Genomic DNA, 20,747 nt, shown 5'->3' with positions numbered 1-20,747 from the left:
CATTAGTCAGGTTGTGTCTGTATCATCAGGCTAGAGTTGCACTGATAATTGAATCTGTCTGAGCTGTGTGTGCCACTTGTAATTACCCAACACTGCCTCTCTGTTCGACTCTTCACATGGCCTTAAGGAAGTGTTATTATTAAAACCATGAATAACAGAGGTGCATGTGCCTTTTTGCCATCTATCAGCTCATTATCTTTGTTTTGGGGCCCTGAGGTTAATGGCATGCTCACACTGCTGCTCACTGCTCTGTATCTCAGTAAAGACTCCTCACGGTGTTACGTCATCCGGCGTATGTGACATGAGACATACAGAGTTGCTCAAACAATGTTGCTCAAAGGCGCCATTGCGCAACCCCTCGCTGGTGTCTGCAACACACACAATTATATCACTATAGGCTTTAATGTGTCATGTGTTAAAGTGGTGTCAGTTGCACATACTTAGAGAACTTGCGGGAATTTAATACACTTGCACTGAATATGTTTCAACGAATGGATCTCACAGCCCTGATTGAACCTCAGGAGGTCAAGTCCACACCACACCTATAATCCACTTAACCTCATATCTCACAGTTGTTAGACACAGTGTTTATATTTTATTTCCCTTGGTGAGGTCAGTCTAGTTGCGATAACACCTGCTGGCATGGCAGTGAGTCACACTGTGCCAAGGTCAGCTCGAAGCTGTGTCAACAACAGCAAAGCAGCACACTCAACAGTGCAAGGTAGGACAACAAGGAAGCTGGCCGTCGTCCCAGAGGTTGGGAGCTATGTGACACACTAAGCGTAAGATGACTGATGTAGTTCAACCCACAAAACAAACAAATCAAGGCTAATCGTTGATATACAGAAAACTATATAATCTAATGTTACATATGGTTTAATCGTGCAAAAGTGTAAAAATGGCAAGAGCCAGGCTGGCTGTTTCCCAGTTTCAGTCTTTATGCTATGCTAGGCTAACTGTCTCCTAGCTTTAGCTTCATATATAGGAGACAGCTACATCTGAGCTTGAAAGCTAACAAAGCTCTGTGATGACTAAGTAATCCCTGTTTTCAAATCCCCAATTAATTACAAGAATTTGGGGTAGCTTAGCTTTTGCATAAAGACTGTAAGCAGTAGGCTTTACACTGGTACTCTGTGCTAAATACATCTGTCACTTTTTCCTAACCCTTTAATCACACCACAAATGCGACAAGAATTAGCTGGCATGCTATTTCTTAACTGTATGCTCAGTTGTTGTCTGGTGTTAATGGCTTGTGTCTGTGTTTTTTTCCCAGTCGGTTTGTATGACAAATGGTCAGCGGCGCAGCTACTACAGCCGATTGTGAGCTGTAGTTTCCCCGGTAAACACACCGACCTCTTCGGCTGCCGCAGCTCCAGTGTCCCTGGCAGCAAGGCGGGGCTCCGGAGGATGAGTGACCCCGAGAGGAGCAGCGCAGACCAGGAAGGAGGGCGAAGAGGTTGGTGTGTTTACCGGGGAAACTACAGCCCATAAACCTCCATATTAGCACTGCAAACAAAACAGACATACCCAGAGCTACACTGTGAGATAACGTAGCTAGTGGTGCATACTGTATATTCCAGCAAATTCACAAATTGCCTTTTTAACACACACAAACAAATGAGATGTAATGTGTTATCACTTGTACAGAGCCATGCTAGCTACTTCCCCATATTTATACCGGGCTAAGACAACCATCTCCTAGCTATAGCTTCACAATAGGCATCCAGACATGACAGTGGTGTCAATCTTCTCATCTAACTCTCAGCAAGAAAGCTAATAAATGCAGGCCCCTTTATTCAGTGAAGGCGGTCATGATTACAGACATTTGGGTTCAGCGCTTGACAGAAATGTGTCATACCTGAGGCGAATGCATTATGATTACCCCACTATATATGTGTGGTCTGATGGCCGAGACTGAAATAGATTATTACACTGCATCACACACATACACACACACACACCTGCATCAATGCCCACAGATCCAAACACACCCTCCCCTGAATGCCAAGAGATTTTAAAAGCGAGAATTGGCTGATTTTCGCCTCATTAGCGGAAAGTTCTGCCTCATCCTGAGATTTATGGAGGCTTTTACATCTGAGAACAGGACACTAGGGGGGCGTGCATAGAAATATAATGATGTCATTGATCTCAAGGCTCGTTCTCCCTCGGCATGTTGGATAATCATGCAGGAATCTGCTTGTTTTTAGAAGCAAACCCTTTGACTGCGGACTCTGCATTATGTTGTTACTATAAATTGCATTATACATCCAGGAAAGGTGCATCATTTCCTCACTATCACGATGCCACACAGTTCAGCTCGATGATTTCTTTGAATTCAAGAGTTTTACTTCCTCTTTTGTCGAACAAAAACAGAACTGACATTCCTGGGTTAAATTTCGTCGAGCTCCAGGTCACCCTCGCTACCTTCGCTGTCAACAATCCGGCAGAGTCAAGGACGTCGAAACAGATGTGCGCAAAAACAAAACCTCCACTTACCGTTCTCTCCCGGCATCCGAGGAATTCTGGCCCTCGTGTTGTTTTGTCTAAAGGAAGTGAATTCCGTTATTGTGATCGCTCATTGTGACAAAACACAAATGTTATTGCAATTAAAGGGATGTTATGAATGTGACCCATTGTCACCTCCCCCCTAAAGGACTCAAGATTGTATTCAGTGGATTTTTGAAACACAGAAAGCTTTTAAAAGGTAGTTATCATGCTTTGTGTTGGTGTCCAGGCCCTGTTTGCCTTGAGAAAGTTGTTGAATCCCTCCAAATCTCCTGGATGGCTGAGGCCGACCTTTGACCCCGCTGTGGTTGGCAGCGAGTGAATCCAATTTCCCAAGAGGGATCAACTGACTACGAGATTTGTGATCATAGCAGTAGTTTGCAAAATTGTGTGTGGAGTCGATTTTCTTCCGTCTCAGCAAAACAAACCCTCACTTAATGCTGATCGTGATTTGTCAGATGTAGTTTTTGTGCTGCCAGGGGTCGTGAGTTGAGCCCAAACCCGCAACATTGCAAATAAATTCTTCTTTTCTTGTCTTGGTCCATGTCAGGATCCTCAGGGTGTTTTTTTTTTTACCCCATGTGGAGGAATGAGCCGTGGTCGGCGCCAAGATCTGCTCAGCTTCCTCGGCCTCCTGAATGTCCCAGCATGCCTTTCCAGCTCTGGTTTTTTAATTTTTTTTTTATGAATAAGGCCTTTTGTGTTTGCAAAAAGGGAAGTCTGGCTGCACTTAACTTCCCCTCACACTTTATCAGTAATTACTGTGTTCGCTGCTTTTAGTCGTGAAGTTTCAGAATTAGTTTGTTTGACATTTAAAACGGCGAAAAATGAGTTTCACCTCCATTTTTTGAAATGTCACAGGAAGTAAAATCTTTTATGCATAGCATCTAGTGCGGTGATGAGGAGGAAGTTGCACATCAAGCATGATTTATGGTTTAAATAGACAAGAATTAATAGTTTTGACCAACATTCACACCACTCAGAAATCAGGTGAAGCGAGCACCGACTGTCTTCCTCTCGCCAACATTTGTGGCTTAAGTCACAGTGGTCTATATGCTGTCTCCATGGCAACAGACATGCGAGCTCGCCGTGGATGTGCAGCCTGTCGCCGCTGCACAGTAAACGTATCTCAGCTAATGTTTTTCATCCGGAGAGCTTTAATGCTCCCTCATTAGGGGCCTGTGGAGGGAACTGAAGGTGGAAACTCATTCACTTTGTATGCAAAACGTGCAGCCTGCTGTTTGTTAAGCGCACACCGCGGTCCAACGCAACCCCCTAATTATCACCGGGAAAGCGTCGGCCGTACCGTGCGTGCCGTGGTGCATGTTCGAGGTACGTGATTTATTGATTCATTCAGTCACTAACACAATACAATCACCAATTATTGCTGTACTTACAAAGCAAATAATACTCCCAGGCTGTGACTCACTGATAGCGTGTTATCAATCTGGGTCAACACCCAATCAATAAAGATAATGAGACCTGATTTACTTTTGGTGTGCTCAGTAATCTCAATTATAAAAGAAGTCAGTGTTGTGTCTATCAGTGTTGTAAAAAGTTTGCCACCATGATATAGTGGAGTGGGAGTATAAAGTATCAAGTACAAGTACCTCAAAATTATCCTTAAGTACAGTACTTGAGTAAATGTACTCCATCACTGGTTGTGAGCTAGACTGATGGTGTTGTAGATGTCTTAATACGTACAACACAAATCCTTACAGCCCTCTGTTTTTAATTTTGCGACCAGTTATGAAGGACCTCTGCATGTTCTGTCCTCTCAAACAAGACCTGATTATTTCTGCTGCGGGAGGAAGTCAAGGAGCTGATTGCTCTTCCTGTTTTTGGGTGCGAGTTTTTGGCTCAGCTGCGCTCCTTTCTGCCAAGTTTCCTTCATCTGAGTATCAAAGGTGACACCGTGTTGTTCTGAGGCCTGCGTTAATGAATCACGGAGGTTTGTGGGCAGATAAGACGTTTGTATCGGGAGATAGTTCCCATGAAAACAAGCCAGAGAGACACGATGTGAAGAGGTTACCGATGAGGACTAAAGAGGATCCAGGAGATATTTTAAGCACACTTGCTAATTCTGCTCTGCTTGTACTGTAAATGAGCAAAAAGGACTTCCCGCAAGCTGCCGTAATTCCCCACCACATTTGTTTCAAACATTTGAGCCGTTGCTGGGTGAATAGGATCCCAGATGCCGGAGCGCCCCTCCGTCTTTGCAGGGTGAAACAGCCGGTCCCTGTGTCTTTTTGTCCGTTGAGGCCCCCTCCGAACATAAAGGCTTTAGTCAGACGTGTGCCTACATTCCCTCGCCCCCCAATCCAAGTTCGACTGGACTGCAGCCCAGATGAGCACCGACTCGCCCTCTTTGTCTGCAGAACTGGCACATGACCTGCTCTGGCACCGTGGGCTGAACTCCAAACGCCACCCACACCCTTTTTGTTCCTCATGCCCCGCTTGTCCCCGAAAAAACTCCCTGAGCCCCGACGTAGGCTCGCTGCCAAGAGGGGCACAACAACAACAACAATGGCGTCAGCGCTTGTGTGTAATGAGTGCGCAGTAAGGAGAGCCTCGGCGGGCACGCTTTGGCACAGCGTTGTTGTTGTAGGGATTGTCGCAGCATGCTGGAATTAAGACAAATTTCCTTTTGAAATTAGCATAATATCATGACGGCAGCCACAGCCAGGGCTTTATTATCTGTGTAGAGGTTGGCGGTGAGCCCTCAGGTAGCCACTGTTTTTTCAAAACCACTGTTTGACACAAATTAGGTGGCGTCATAACCGAAACCAAAACCACTCGCGCAAAAAGAAAAAAAGCACAAAAAATTCCCACCTTTTACCACAAACAAAAGCACCTGTCGAAGCCTCGAGCAAGAACCAATTCTGAAATGATGAAATGACTTTTGGCTTTGGCACGGGCCGGCATGTTTACAAAATGTAGTAAGCCACGTCCAAGACGAAGGGAAAAAACCCAACAGGCTTCATCCTGTGAAACTGCTCTCACCAGAATGTAAATGTTTAGATTGGCACAGGGAAAAAGTGAAGTTTCTGCCCATCGGTTACGCAATAGATTAGCGTCCTGATGCAACGCAGATCTCTCTGGATGCGGGCCGGAATAACTGATGTGGGAGAGGAGGGAATGTCAGCTGGAGCTCGAGCCATGCTGGCAAAAACAAATCGCAGAGAGTTGACTCCTTGAGGCCACAGGTAAGCAGAGAAAAACTTGTTTTCTCCAGTTAAAACATTCCTGCGATAATTGTTTCACTCTAATAAAAGCAGCTGAATGAAGCCGAAAATACTCGCTCCATTCCTGCTGCCAAAATATTCACCAGCGAGCGCCAGCTGAGTGAATCCCAACTCAATATCCCCATTGTTTTTACTTGGTTTAGAGGGAGTTTTTCTTCACACCGCGGCTCGTTGCAAACATTATCTGGCCCTCGGCCGCCATGAGAAATCTGAGACAGAATAGCAGAGGATTAACATGAGAAACAGGGAGGGAAAACTGGGTGGGGAGGAGGCGAAGAGAAGGAGGGCTGCCACAATCCCAAAGAATCCTCCTCTGCTGCTTCGTCCACCCTCCCCCCTGCTTCTCGTCCTCAGAGGTCAGAGCAGGGTTACTTCCCAGAAACAAGCCCACCCTCGATCTCGCTCTCTTTCCATAACAAATCTTCCCAAACACGAGAGCACTCGTAGCCTGAGGAGCTACAAAACATTGTGCCCGATAGAGGTGGATGGGTTTTCAGACAGCTACAGACTGTTGATAGTGTGTGTGAGGAGCGGTATGTGTCGTCTTCTCCCTGTAGTGTTTCTTAGACTGTGTGAGGTCCCCTCATCATCTCGTCATCTTAAACATTAGATTTGAGTGTGCAAATGTATTTTTCTATTGTTTGGCATTATACACATAGATTCAGACTAACACAAGTTTTGTTTGCCCAGGTGTGTTGCACTTCTAAATAATCCCACGAATCAGTAAACACTAGTAAAAGAAATCCACCCAGACAGCAGAGAAAGCATGACGTGGTGCTAGCTAACCTCCTAGCTTACTTACTAGCAAGCTGGGAACATGCGAGCCAGTAAGTCACGGCAGTTACTTCCACCATTTTGGATTCACTGGCTCTTTGTTGCGTTATTATGGATCCAACTTTTCTTGCAAGACCCGCCCTTCTCCGCCTCTGATCGAATTGCGTCTATTATTTTTGCATTACGATGAATTTGCTGTTTAATCACCTCACAAATGAGAAGAAATAGCTAGCTTGCTTCCTAGCTTTATGTTCAGTGGCTGTCAATAAACACACCAACCTCTTCGGCTAGGGTTAGTGGCTATATGTGGCTAAGAGCTGCTCCGGATTGACCCTGAGAGAGCAGCAGAAGACAGGGAAGGATGCCGAATAGGTTGATGTGTTTACTGGGGCAACTATAGCTCATAAACCAACAGCAGAACTGCAAGAAAAGCAGGAAATAGCCACGCTACACAAGTAAACAGTTTGAGTCAAGCATAGAGAATGAAGAGCCAGAGAAGGCAACCAATCTGAGGCTGATCACGGCGATTTAATTGAAATTAATTGGAAAACAAGACAGTGGGACGTCCTGGATAACTTTTTGCAACACAGCGCGGTGTCAGCCAGCAGAGCACTGTGTTCACCAATAACTTTATAACGCAATGTGTTGTAATAGTCTCATATTATCACAAACCACTGCAGTGTTTTGGTGTCAGATTATGCATCAAACTCATGGATTTATTTTTTACTCAATCCGGGATTACTGGATTGTTTTTCATTACCTCACCGATATTTGAAACAACATGCCCCTTTTGTGACTGTTTTTCCATCTGAACGTCCAGCAGGCCCAATATCAGTTGCTGTCTGGCACTGAAGGCGCAATACCAGATGGTTCTGGCCCAGATATGGCTGCTGGATTTGTGTGTATAGATTTAGAAGTAGCTCCAGTACTCTTGGGCTGATTCTTTGTGACTGAAGGAAAGGAAGTGGACGTGCAAGCAGCCACATGTTCGTGTTGTAAACAGCTTCAGATATTGCGTTCATACTTCACTTATCTGTATTTTGATCTTTCTATTTAATCCGGCATGGGAACGTCAAGTCAAATCCTGCTACAATCTCACTGTACCTGAACTGTTGCACCCTGTAGGCAAAACAAGGCTTGTGAAACACCGCTGAATCTTGACGTATTTACCTGCCGTGTTCAGTTAAGTAGTTAAGAAGACTTAAACCAAACAAAAGTGGGCGAAACAATCCAGAGCTTATACACCGTCTTTGAAGTCATGTCTCTATTGAGGAACAATGGTAAACAGCTCGGCAAGTGCGCCGATACTGTGACAGTAATTGCACACAAATGCAAGAGCAGTTTTAAACAGCCTCAAGCTTAAGTGGTCAGAGTCAAACTCAAGAGGTAAATCAGGGCTTTTAAACAGATTTGCATCACATTTACATTCCACCGAGCTAACAGTGTGATGAGATTAGATAGTGGTTAAGTCAAACCTCATGTCTGCCCACAATGCCGTTGTTTCATCACCTTGTCAGCATCTGATATGATAACAATAGGCTAATGTTAGCAACTGGCTGCCTCTCACATTCCTGCAACCACCAGACACATCGCTCCATGGACAACCCGTAGCCACTGGAAGTTAATCAATTTGCACAGTGACGAGAACAGCCCTGCTAAATGGATTCTCTCTTTCACACATCTATGACATATCAGGGGCTCGGCCGGGTTGGCTCGGTCGCCCAGAGGGGTGAAATGGCTCAGTTGGATTGCGAGGCCGGGGCTCGGGCTCGGTGCCGATAAATAGGACAACTGGTGCTCCTAGCTACAGCGAGGCTGCATGCGGGGAAAGCTCTCAGCGCGGCGACGGCTTACTTTTGTTGTCAAAAGAAGGGACATGTTGGAGCATGTTAGGATGCTTTCATGGTTAAGAAGATTTAGTCTTAGCTTAAGAGCATAATGCTTGATGTTTTCATGTGAATTGGCAGCTGAACGTTGTCCCCAAAGGAAGAAAGTGTCGCAGTACAGTTTTCTATTTTTAATAATAAACCGGCTGTGCTGACATTAGCCAAATCATACCTGGCGCGTGATAACTGAAGATAATCAAGAATAGGCTTTCGTCCTAACTGGCACCGTCTTCCCCAGCAATCGACCAGACTGTCAAAGAAAACACACACAAACACTCACACACTCACTAATCTACCCTGACAAGATGCTGATCAGAGAGAGCCGAGGGTTGCCAGATTCTTCAGATAGAGGCGCAGGTCCTGTCAGACTCATACGGCGACTGTGTGTCCTCAGGCTGCATCTTATATAACCCCCGACAGACAAGACAAGACAGTCACAAAGACGAGGTTTGAGGTACCTCGGGGACATACATTCCTTCTTTGCTGCTTCCTGCCTGTCAGAGCTGACGTTGACATGATTTACCTATATTTTAATCATTTATCTGACACTGTCACTCACTGAGATGTCTGCTGAGTTAGCAGGTAGGGGCTCCCAGCAAGGACACAAAGAAGTAGTAAAGGAAAGAAAATACAATTCAAGAGGAGCTACTGTGAAATTACTGGAGGTGAATTTAACATTAAAGGGAAATAGCTCTAAATGAAGCAGCCAGGAGGCGTTAGCTAACTAAAGTATAAGTTCACCAGCACTTGTAAAGCTCACTAATTGTCCTGTTATAGTTTGTTTAATCATACAAAAGCTGAAATGTTTAAATTAGATAAGCTAACCGTCTCCTGGCTGAAGCTTTAGCAGATGCAAAAATAGCAGGCTAATCAAACTCTGTGAGGGCGCCAGGTTGAAATATAATGAAATAAGCCAAATCAAAAACCCCCTTCAACTGCAAATAGACAAAACATATTTGACATTTGGGAAATTTGCTTTCTTGCCGAGAGTCTGATGAAAACAGCTCCATCTGTTAAGTATGAAGCTAGCAAGGAGAAGTTTAGCTTAGCACAAAGATTGGAAATGGGTAAATATATAGCTTGCTGTGTCCAAAAGTAACAAAAATCTACCTACTAACACCAAAAAAAGCTCACTTGTTACCTTTAATTTGTGTAGAATATGTACAAAAACACAAATATTTAAAAAACGAGTCAGCTAGCTTTTTCTGGCCAGCTTGTCATTCTGCTAAAGTAAGTTAACCATCTCAGCAACAAAGGTAATCAAACTGTGAGGACTGTAAGTAAAAAAATAATAAAATAATTCAAATAAAATCCTTTAAACAACAAAAACATTGCTTTCTTTTCGAGAGTCTGATGAAAAGATCGATACCAGCTAATGTCAAGCTAGCTTCTTCTCGCAGTTTTTTGTCATTATGCTAAACTGAGCTAACGTCTGAAAATAGAGATAATGTAATGAAACAGAAAAATACCCCTGAATATCTGAAATACAAGGTAATAAAACTATAAAATGGATTAACTTGTAACTGTCACTTCCACTTTATTATAGGCCTTAATAGTTTAGCTGAGTCTCTGCAAGACTAAACAAGAACTTTTGAAGTGTTCAATCTGGGCGGCCGCAGTATTTATATCTCTTCTTCCCTGTTTTAAATATGCAGTCTGTAATTACCAACAAATGACAGTGCTGCAGCCCCACTATTAGATCTGCTCACTGAGTCCTGAAACAGGCAACAAGCTTCACCCTGCAATAAAAACATAGTATCCTGTGACTAAACACGAGATCCAAGTCTCAGTGTACAGTTCATGCTGTACTATGATGGCAGTTTCCTTATAAACACCTTCATTGTGACACTTTTTCAGCAGGGTGCGGCACAATTGAATCTGACCGAAGGTTATAATCTGTAGATAAAGCTGCGATCCGTGAGTGGGAGTGGATGAAACCCTTGAGGAATTGAAAAACTGGTGTGTAAAACGCGAGACAAAAGGTCGCAGGAAAGAGGATCTCCTCCTCGCTCGACAAAAGCAAAGCGACCTGTTTTCATGGGAACTGGAGCAGCAGCGGGGATGTTGTGTTTGTTTGTACGTCGTCAAAACCGCTCTGTAAACTTCCTCTAAAGCCTAAATGATACTGAGAATCTGGTGAAGCAGACTCACAGCTGGGTAAAGTTAACTCTGTGTCATTTTTAAAGTGTTTTGGTGAGTTTCAGGCCTTCAGCTCCTTCAAAACCTTTAATATAAATTCAAGAAATCCATGTGCATAGGCTTTATTTTCCTTTCCTGGAAAAAAAAATATGCGTTCACGTTCGAGTTCCCCCTCCGTTATGAAAATGTTGATCCGGGGGATTACGGCTCATCTCTTGTCAGGCCGCATCAAGCGAGTCATTTTTAATAAACATAAAAAGGAAGCGCCGGAGAATTAACTTCACCACATGAACAGATTGCAGACTTAAATAAGACTCTCCTCCATTTATCAACACTGCGTTGTCATGGAAATGCTCGCCGGGGGCCAAAAGCGAGCAGATGGCTCGAGAAATCGATGGCCGCGACTCAAACTAGCTGATCCGCTGATTTGCTTTCAGACCCGGGAGGGAGAGAGTGTTCTCAGCTTGCGTTTCACCGGCCATGCGTGGGTGTGAGTGCGAGTCTTTGCGTCGCAAGATAAACATGCACGGGCCTGCCACTATCACCCGGTGTCGAGGGTACGTTATCTTCGGTCGCCGTCAGGCTCCGACAAGTCAGACATTCCTTGTGATGTAAAGAAAAGGTGTGACTCGCCTGGGAGGAGGGTGAAGGTGAAACTGTGAGAGCTGAAGCTGAAATAAGACTTCAGAGATGCTGTGAAATGAGCGTTTACTGAGGTTACAGGAGTAGGACGACCTATTACTGCAAGTTTGGTTGTTTTCCTGCACCCAGAGAGAGACTAACGCTGGCTAAACCCCTTCCTTTGTTATTTTGTATGTAACAAATGTAAGAATGTGACGAAAAGGACGAAAAGTCGACAGCTTCAATCGCTAACAGCTGATATCGAAACGCCATGTGGGCCTGCTGTATATGTGCATTTCCTTTCTACACTTTCTTACTTTTCCGTCAACTGCTTCATGGGAAATACCCATTCAGAAACTCAAGTATGTGTAAAAAAGGTTTAACAAGAGCGTCTACTATGAAAAATGTCTTTTTAAAACACACGCTCTTATGCAATCTTATATAATCTGCTCCCAGCTCCATCACTCATCCTTTCATTGTTTACTGTTCTGCCCTAAAACGCCGAGGGGACTTTTATTTTGAAAGCTGCCGCGTAAACAAACATTAAATCTCATTGTTTTTCTGTATTAATGTACGAGTATTAATATCCATCGAGCCAGAGACTCAGAGAGAAAAAAGCCAGTCAGACAGACAGACAGACAAACAGTCTGCACCCTTAATGCAACTTTCCAATATTACCCATAATCCACTGGGATGCATCTGTGTAGCCCCGGTCCGGTTGTCATGCTTTAGAAGCAGCCAATCAGACCTCATCTTATGTAATCCCTGCATCCATCTAGCGGCACAGTGGAGGCAGACACACTGTGGAGGAGCGGTTGTTGGATGTGGGTGCACGCACACACACACACACACACACACACACACACAAACACACACACGCCATTATTTTTTTTATTTTTGAAGAGATCTTGAACTAGACATTGCCATTGTCCCTCAAGACACATTTTTCTTTCTTTTGTCTGTGAGCCTTTCAACCCTTTTACACACACACACACACACACACACACACACTCTCGTCCAGCCATAATTGCGAACATTCCTCCTCCCCGAGCCAAACGTCTCCCGTTGTGCATTCCTCAGACGTTAGACCGGAGCCGCTGCAGCAGATGGGAATTACTGTAACCGCTCCTGCTCCACTTATGTCATCACCGCCGCACATTGTATGTGAATTAACTGTGACGTATAAATCTCTGGATGTTTCGGGGGATGTTGTGAATGACGATTGTGTTTTCCTTTGACTCGGCGAGGCACCGGGCATGTGCAGCGTGATGAAATGTGGAAAAGTAACGCTTGTAGTTATTATACAGCGGGGAGGATTATGGAAGTAAAGCTGTTAAATAGATGTTTCCAGCGTGCTCTCACTCCCTACAATAAATCTTTGGATGTGTTTACATGCTGTTGGCAGGAAGGCAGTTAGCGTATGGCTTGTTTTCCTACATCATCATGTCATTTGACTGCATTTTCACTGAAGTTGTAAACAGTTTTATTCCATTGTGTCATTTTTTTTGGCCGTACCATAGATTATTGTTGGCATGTTGAGATGGTTAGCATGCTACAAGGACTTTTCATAGAAATATGATTTTACAACTTACCATTTTTGTTATTATTTTGCTTTATTTCATTCATATTTATTGCTTATTATTACATTTGACTCTTGTCCTGCTGCCGTGTTGAATGGATTGTCTTAATAAGAGGAGAGTCGATCCTTGCTGCTGGAAATGTTAGCATTAGCGTCTGTTAGCAATGTTAGCAAGCCTAAGAAAGGCTCAAACACAAAGATTTAATCCTCTGCATAAACACAACACGAGCCCACCGATAATTGTGCTATATTATCTTCACTGTATTGATATTAGCGCCCACGTTAGCACATTTGGCTAGCTAGCATTCTTTGTTTTTGGTGGAGACGAGTTAACCTAGCTTGTTGGCTTCCACTTACTTAATAACACAAAGGATCCTCCCAAATGTTTCATATGTAAACAGCACACGGCTTCGATCGCTAATAGTTAACATTAAATGCTTTGAGGGCTTGTTTACAATGCTACATGTGCGTATCCTGACAAGAAAAAAGAAAAATCATATGTCGACGAGGGCTAGGTATAAAAAGCAGAACACTGGCTAATGATAGCCACAGTTTGGGCTTCTCAATCATATCTTTTGGACACATTAGCATTAGTTAGCAACGTTAGCAGACCTAAGAAAGGCTCGTAAACATGCATAAGTCGTACACAAACAAGATTTATTCTTCTGAAGCGGTAGTAAACACAACACATGAGATATATTCAGAGTTAAAGATATTAAGGACGGACGAAGAGTAACATTAACGCGACACAAGGCGTGGCTACAGCTACGTAGCCAGTATAGCTGTTAGCTAGAAACTGTAAGGTGTAGGGTGTAGTTACCCTTTAAGAAAAAGTGTTTAAAGACTCAATCTAGACTGAAGTGACTCAACAAGATAGGGATTTGTTTTCTAAGACCTCAGATTTAAAAATAACCTAAATGTGAGACATCGAGTTAGCTGTAACTCGCCACGGAAGGAAGCAGCCTTTAAAAACTGCAATGTGCAACGTTTTATCTCGAGATAGGAAGCGTACTGTCATCCCCTCCTTCACGGCCTCCATTGATAATGCTCCTCAACTGTCCCTCGTCTTTATTCATTAACGTTAAACAGCAGAAGTAATCCCCCGGGGAGTGAGGAGAAAGTTTTTCATCTCCCCCCTCAGCTCCATTCTCCCCGTTGTTCTTGTCTTCAGTCCGTCACTGTACAGTATTAACACACCCGTGGCGGGAAAAGCCAGGCGTGCCATTGTCTGATTGGGGGGCACCGTTTGGCTGCGGACAACAGCCGACCAATGAGGGGGGCCCCCTGCTGCGACAGCTGTCGTGCTGTTTCACTGATCTGTGGGCATTCCTGCTCATTAGCGGCCTTTGTTGTTCACTCTGCGCACACAGACGGGTGATGAATCGACTGTGGCAGGTAAAGTAAGAGGGAGAGGATGAATATGCATGAGATTTGTTCCCGGAAAAATAAAGTGCGAGGGGGAATCTTTGTGACTCGAACGCAACACGGCCTGTTCATGCACGGCAGGTGACGACGTGTCATCGCGTTGAGACTCCACCTGGGGTCAGAGGTCGGCTCTGTTGTTTTCACAGCGTGGGCGTCTTTTTTCCTTTCCGGGGGACGAACACACACAAATCTGTCGCTCTTACCTCATTTCTTTCAGCTTCTCGCCAAGTGCCAGCATGCAGCCATATTTGGACACGGCTGAAACACGCTCCCATTTTTTCAGTGCAGGAATTTTTTCCCCCAATCTTGGCCGGTGGCCTCTTATCTCTGGTGATCGTGAGCTACGCTAACAGACTCTCTGAGCTCAGAAGAAGTGCAGAGGGAAGAGAAAGAGGAAGAAATAATTAATGACACATTTCTTCTTCTTCACACAGCTCCCAGAAACTAGAAGCAATGTTAAATATGTGGTTATCTGTGAGAAAAGAGGAAACTCGCGTCTTTCACACGCTTTAATGTGATGATTTTGAGAGATTACGGCTTAAAGTCCAATAATTTCTTGTCGAAGAATGAACCAAAACGGTGAAACAAGCTTCTCGAGCAGGTAAAATGGTTTTCGAGCGTGAGGTCAGCTCTGAAGAATGTGGGCCGTCCCCTCCTCTGCTACACTGAAACCAGTCAGATAACCTTCCCATTGCAAGGACAATATGTTACCACATCAAGAGGGAGGTTTTCTTTTTTTTTTTTTCTTCCCCTTCACCACACGTCCCTGAGCTGAACAACCTCTGTTTTTGGTACTGAGAGCAGTCATTGTTTCAGGAATGTGGGAGGGATGGTGTGTTTATTAAGGCGAGGACAGAAGCTCTGGCCTGAAAAAGTCACCCGGCAGCATTTCGCTGAGTTTTTTCAGGAGAGCTGGGATTTATTTCTGTCATCCGTATATTACAACATCATACAACTGCATTCCTTCCATGAATCTGATGTGTTAATATCTGAAAATGTAACAAAATACACCTCCGACTGTGCCGTTTTCACAGTAATTTGTCATCCTCTTTGTTGTCGGCGTGTGGGCGTATTAACAATCCAGGTAGCTTCAATGCTGCTGCATTTTGTGGGCTCGCTTGATGGGCAGCCAATCACAAAAAAACCTGCTCGATCCAGAGCTGTGGTTGTTTTGTTTTCATTGGATCACGCTCAAAGGGTTTTGTGCACGACCCCAGGGACAAATACTAAGACAAGCGTGGCTGCTAACAGGCTGAACAGGTTACCAGGTGACAAACAACACAAGAGAGGAAGAAGAAGAGCCTAAACTCCATCAAACACAAGACTTTTCCTCCATTTCCTGTCTGCCAATGAGCTGGGATAGGCTCTTGACCCCTGCGACCCCTCGGAGGATGTAAATAATGGACAGACGGTTGAGTTGTTTCAGCGCAGTGCATCATGGGAGCTACATGAGTTACAGTTTACAGTCTGTGCACCTTGTTTTCTTCAGCAGGCCTCATCTCTCCTCCACTTCCCTGACTTCCTTTTTCACCTCGTTGCTCAAGAGATGTTTCTCTTATCTGCAGCTTCACTGCAGTTGTGTCGTGTTGTTGTGTTGTTCTCTACGGGAATCCACCAGACAACACGACGGGTTCACGGATGATAGCAGGGGAGGAGGACGAGGCTCAGATGGAGAACCGAGAGCGACCTTTCAGCCCCGTGAACCAGCGCCACTTCTGCATTCGCTCTCGCCGAGGAGGAAGTGGGAGCGCTGACTTCCTGCTGCCTGCAGAGGTGGGCGGGAGGGAGGGGGGGAATAAAAGCGGGGGCGGCGCCTTTTACCGTACCTCCCGTCCTTTACCCAGAATCCCTCGCGCGGGAATTTTTCAAACAGCAGAAAGACAGGAAGTGCGACCCGGGCTTGATAACAGCGGGGGCGGCTATTTCTGAAAAACGAGCGAGTGGAGCGCAGACAAGGAGGTGTCTGTTCTGTTTCCTGTTGGTTGTTTTGTCAGATGTGAGCGGCTGAATGTGTCTTTATGTGTCAAAATGAAGTGTTTGTGCTCCGAGGTGGCTGCGCCGAGGCAGCGACGCACAAAGGAAGCTCCACACCAGCTGAGAGATGTGTCTTTTTGCAGATTGAAGCCCTCACTCCTGCTCTCAGAGGCTGGAGGCTGTCTTTGTTTACCCCAGGCCTCAAAATGGCCGACCCGATCGCCGCCAGATATTATTATTCAGGCTTTGTAGCAGGCGAGCCGAGGTTTAAAGGCTGCTGCTGCTTGCTGCTGACTCCACATCGCTCTCGGTTTGATAAAAACCCGATGTGGAATTTTGGCCCTCGTCCCCTTCCTTCCTTTTTTTCTTCCCCAGGATGCCAAATAAGGCCCGCTTGCCACATCTGCTGTAATTCGAGGGTTTGTCGCCGCCGCTGCTCACGGCCTCGGCATCTCGCTCCCACACAAAGAGCGTGAGGAAGAAGAGAAGAAGTGTGATGTTTGTGTGTTTGCCCTGCTGACTCCATCCTCTTCTCTTACTATGAAACGCATGACATCATCCGTCCCTCCTCCCCCTTTCTCTCTCTCTCTCTCTCTCTCGCTCTCATTTATCTTTCCCCTCTTTTTTTTTTCTGTCTCTTTTTTTTTTCTCACATGTTTCGCTTGTTATGTAACGGCAGTCGAGGCAGCCAGAGTGAGATGGTGAACCTTTGCACTGCACCCAGAAACATTTCCCCTTCTCCACCTCCTGGACTCGGCTGCTCCGTCTCACCGTCTGTCAGCGTCAGAGTACAAACAATTAACCCGACGGCCTCCCAAACAAAACGGCCTAAAATGGTCATTTACTAACATCTGGTGTCACTGCTGGCTCCTATAGAGGCCTAACAGTATATTTGGTTTAGCTTTGATGCTAACAGGGATGGAGCAACTAACTACATTTACTCAAGTACTGTACTTTAATATAATTTAGAGGTACTTGTACTGTCATATTTCCATAACTAGTAACTAAAGCTGTCAGTAGTGGAGTAAAAAGTGCAATGTTTACCTCTGAGATGTAGTGGAGTAGAAGTACAGTACTCAAGTAAATGTACTCAGTTACTCTCCAGGTTAAGAACACTGACACATGATGATAATGTTGTAATCGGACACACAAACAACTTGTTTGTTGAGTTTTCTGTTCCACTGATGGGATGTAACTGAGTACATTTACTCAATTACTGTTACTTTCCATCTCCTGCTGCTGTATACTTCAACTCCACTACATTTTGGAGGCAAATACGGTACTTTCTACTCCACTACAATGACTTTATTACTCTAGTTCCTAGTTACTTTGCAGATTCGTGCTACATCAGAGCCAAATATGTTTATAATTTACTTTTACTTTTGATATTTAAGTACATTTAACATCAGATACTTTATTATGTTCTCATGTGTGACTTTCACTTTCACCAAAGTAATATTTGAACATGATATATTTACCTTTTCTCACTCAAGTATCATTTCTGATTACTTTTTACAACACTGTGAGGATGTTTGGTGCACAAGGAGCTAATGATGCTAACAAGTTTTGTATAAAATCAAGTTTTCAGCATTTTCCTGCACATTTAATGAAATTATATCACTTGTCATCAACGCAAATGAACGTTATTAGGTCTTATTTCAAGGTGAAGTGAAACAAAAATCTTTTTTTTTTTGGCATCAGAGCCTTGCTAGCAATGTTTTAGGTAAAACAAGCTATCAAGTGTCAATGCTAGACTACACAACTTCATTTTCCTGTTATGTGTTACTTCCTCTAAGCTAGCCAGCACATTGTGCTGTGTGTGTGTGTGTGTGTTTTCACTTTAAAGTTCCCCTTTTGTGAAATGAGATAAGTGCCATTTGTCGGCTGAAAGCGAGGAAGTGAGAAGCAGCGTTGTGGTTTACCTCAGATCAACCGAGTAACAAAGGACATCGGTTCAAAGCCGAGGGGGAATGAAAAGAGCACGACCTGCAGTGTGTCTTCAGATGTGTGTGTGTGCATGTGCGTTTCATCACGCAAACCTCTTTGTGAGAGCGGCCTTCATCCTCCGAATGGCTGAGATTCAGGCGTTTGTGTAGCCGACCACGCCACAGATTCCTCGTGTCCTGCAGCTCAGAGGTCAACTATGCGACCGGAGGAGATCAGCAGCGTTCAGACAGCCGGTCATCAGATGTGTGTGATGTCCTGAGCTGGACCGGTCCTGATGTTAGGGTGTGTGTTCATACTGAGCATGTTTAAAGCAGTTTGCTTGACCTCTCCTCTGCAGAAGTGACTCATGTAATCACACCGTATGACGCAGACTACAGTACGATATAAGATATAATTACAGCAACTGAACATAAAATCTGACCTAAATTACAGAAAATTAGCAAAGATCCTCATTAGCTAAAATCCAGAGACTCATGTTTGGCTCTTTTAAAGAGTAGCTACTGAGATTTGACCAAGACTAGAAGCCATGCTAGCTCAATGAAGCTGTAGCTTATCAAAGTGTTAGCATGCAGCTCCAAGCAAGTTTGCTACAGTATTTATTGTATTTTGTACACGTATAAAGGTAAAATTACAGCACCCGAACCTGAGATTTGAGTTGAATTACAGAAAAAATAGCAGAGATCCTTCTTCACTAAAGTTACAGCTAAGTAAGCAGCCATGCTAGCAGCACCGTGAAACCGTAGGCTACTAAGGCTCTAGTGTTACCGTTAAGCTCAAAGCAAGCTTGCTACAGTATTCATTATATTCTGTACAGGTGTTAAAGGTAAAATTACAACACCTGAATCTGACATTTGAGTCAACTGAGACAGTACTGAGATTTGAATCAGACTAACAGCCGTGCTAGCAGCTCTTTGAAGCTGTACTTTAGCACCAAGTGTTAGCATTTAACTCAAAGAAAGCTTGCTACAGTCTTTCTTATATTTTGTACAGGTATTAAAGGTCAAATTAAAACACCTTAATCTGACATTTTAGTTAAATGACAGAAAAATGTGCGAAGATCCTTCTTAGCTAAATGTTTGACATGAGTAACAGTCATGCTAGCAGCTTTGTGAGGCTACTTATATACACTAAGCAAGCTTGCTTTGAGCTACATGCTAACATGGTCACAATGACAGTTTTCACATACAAATGTTAGTAATGTTAACCATGTTCACTGTCTTCTTTAAGCGTGCAGGCATGCTAACATTTTCTGGTTAGCTTTAGGTAAAAAATATTGGACAAATCAAAATTTTGACCTGATGATGGCGCTAGATGAAGAGGTAAGGTGTCGCCAAAGCCTGAATCAAACTATTTTATCGTGTTTTTTCCAGTAGTTGTTGAGATATTTCAGTCTGTAGCTGCTAGCGTGGCAACAAAATATGCTAGTTTTGAGTCCTGAAAGCGAGACTAGGCTACAAACATACTTGCTAATGTCAGTGTGACATTAGCTAACTTAAGCTAAGCTAACTAGTCATACCACTACTTTTAAAATGCATGGTCTTAGTTTAAGATCTGCTTAGATATTGACACTGTAAAGCTAATGTAAAGATTTTTCAGTTATTTCAGAAATGTCGGTGTGGCTGCACCCATTTTTCACACTTAATCTACTCACAGCTTTTATCTCATCTCATCATTTAAACTAGACAGTGTGTGTGTTCATGTGTGTGTCTGCCTGTGTGTGTTTGTCTATTGATTAGTCAAAGGGTGAAAGAGGGAGATGCGGTGACTCCAGCTCTCAGTTGGCAGTTAATATCTTTGCCACATGACCAAGCAGGAATTTGTGGGAGTGTGTGCACGAACACACGCGTACAGTAAAACCATGTGTGTGTGTGTGTGTGCATTCCCATGGCTCGTGCTCGGCCACAGTCTGAAAACACACCTCATCCCACATTTTTTCTCACTTCTCGACTCCTCTCTCCGTACAGTATGTCAGCCCTGCGGCTAACCGATCCCGATTCTCCGAGCTGCGTAATCGTGCATCCATCAGACGGCCGAAGAAGAGGACAGGCGCCGAGGGGGGAGAAATGGAGGATGTGGGAGGGGAGGAAGGGGGAGGAATGTGGGGAGCAAGTGACATGGAGGTGAGGAGCAGGAAATAAAGGAGAAAGGGAGGAATGAAAGGTGGAAGGGGTTAAGAAGTGTCCTGTCCGGACTCACCGCAGGCACATGAATCTGAACTGTGGGATATCTGGAATTCAGACTCAATCACCCAACGGAAATTACCAGAGAGGAGAGGGGGAGACGGGGGAGAAAGGGGGGAGATTGCAGGCTAAAAATGTCAAAAGGACAGTACATGCTGCCTCTGTGCTTTCCGTTTTTCTGCACAAGTCGAGATGACTTTCTCATGTTTGACAGAATCCAATCCAATAAAACAAGAAAATATCCTGCTTCTTATCTGCCTGGTTTAAAACAGGTCACTTTGCACACAAGGTGCGGCCCGTCCAGACAAAAGCACTCTCAGCTCTTATCTTCTGGGTTTTATCGCACCTGTTTAAACCTCCTCGTATAGGTTACATATTTAACTGTGCGTGCAGACGGTTTGTTGGGTTACAGCTCTTTATGAGGAGGGAAGTGATGTTTGAATTTGAATTGTTCATGAGCCTTGTTCATGAT

This window comes from Pagrus pagrus (genome assembly GCF_965226575.1).
Source record: "Pagrus pagrus genome assembly, chromosome: 24".
Classification (NCBI taxonomy): domain Eukaryota; kingdom Metazoa; phylum Chordata; class Actinopteri; order Spariformes; family Sparidae; genus Pagrus; species Pagrus pagrus.
Note: the sequence above shows the minus strand (reverse complement) of the source record.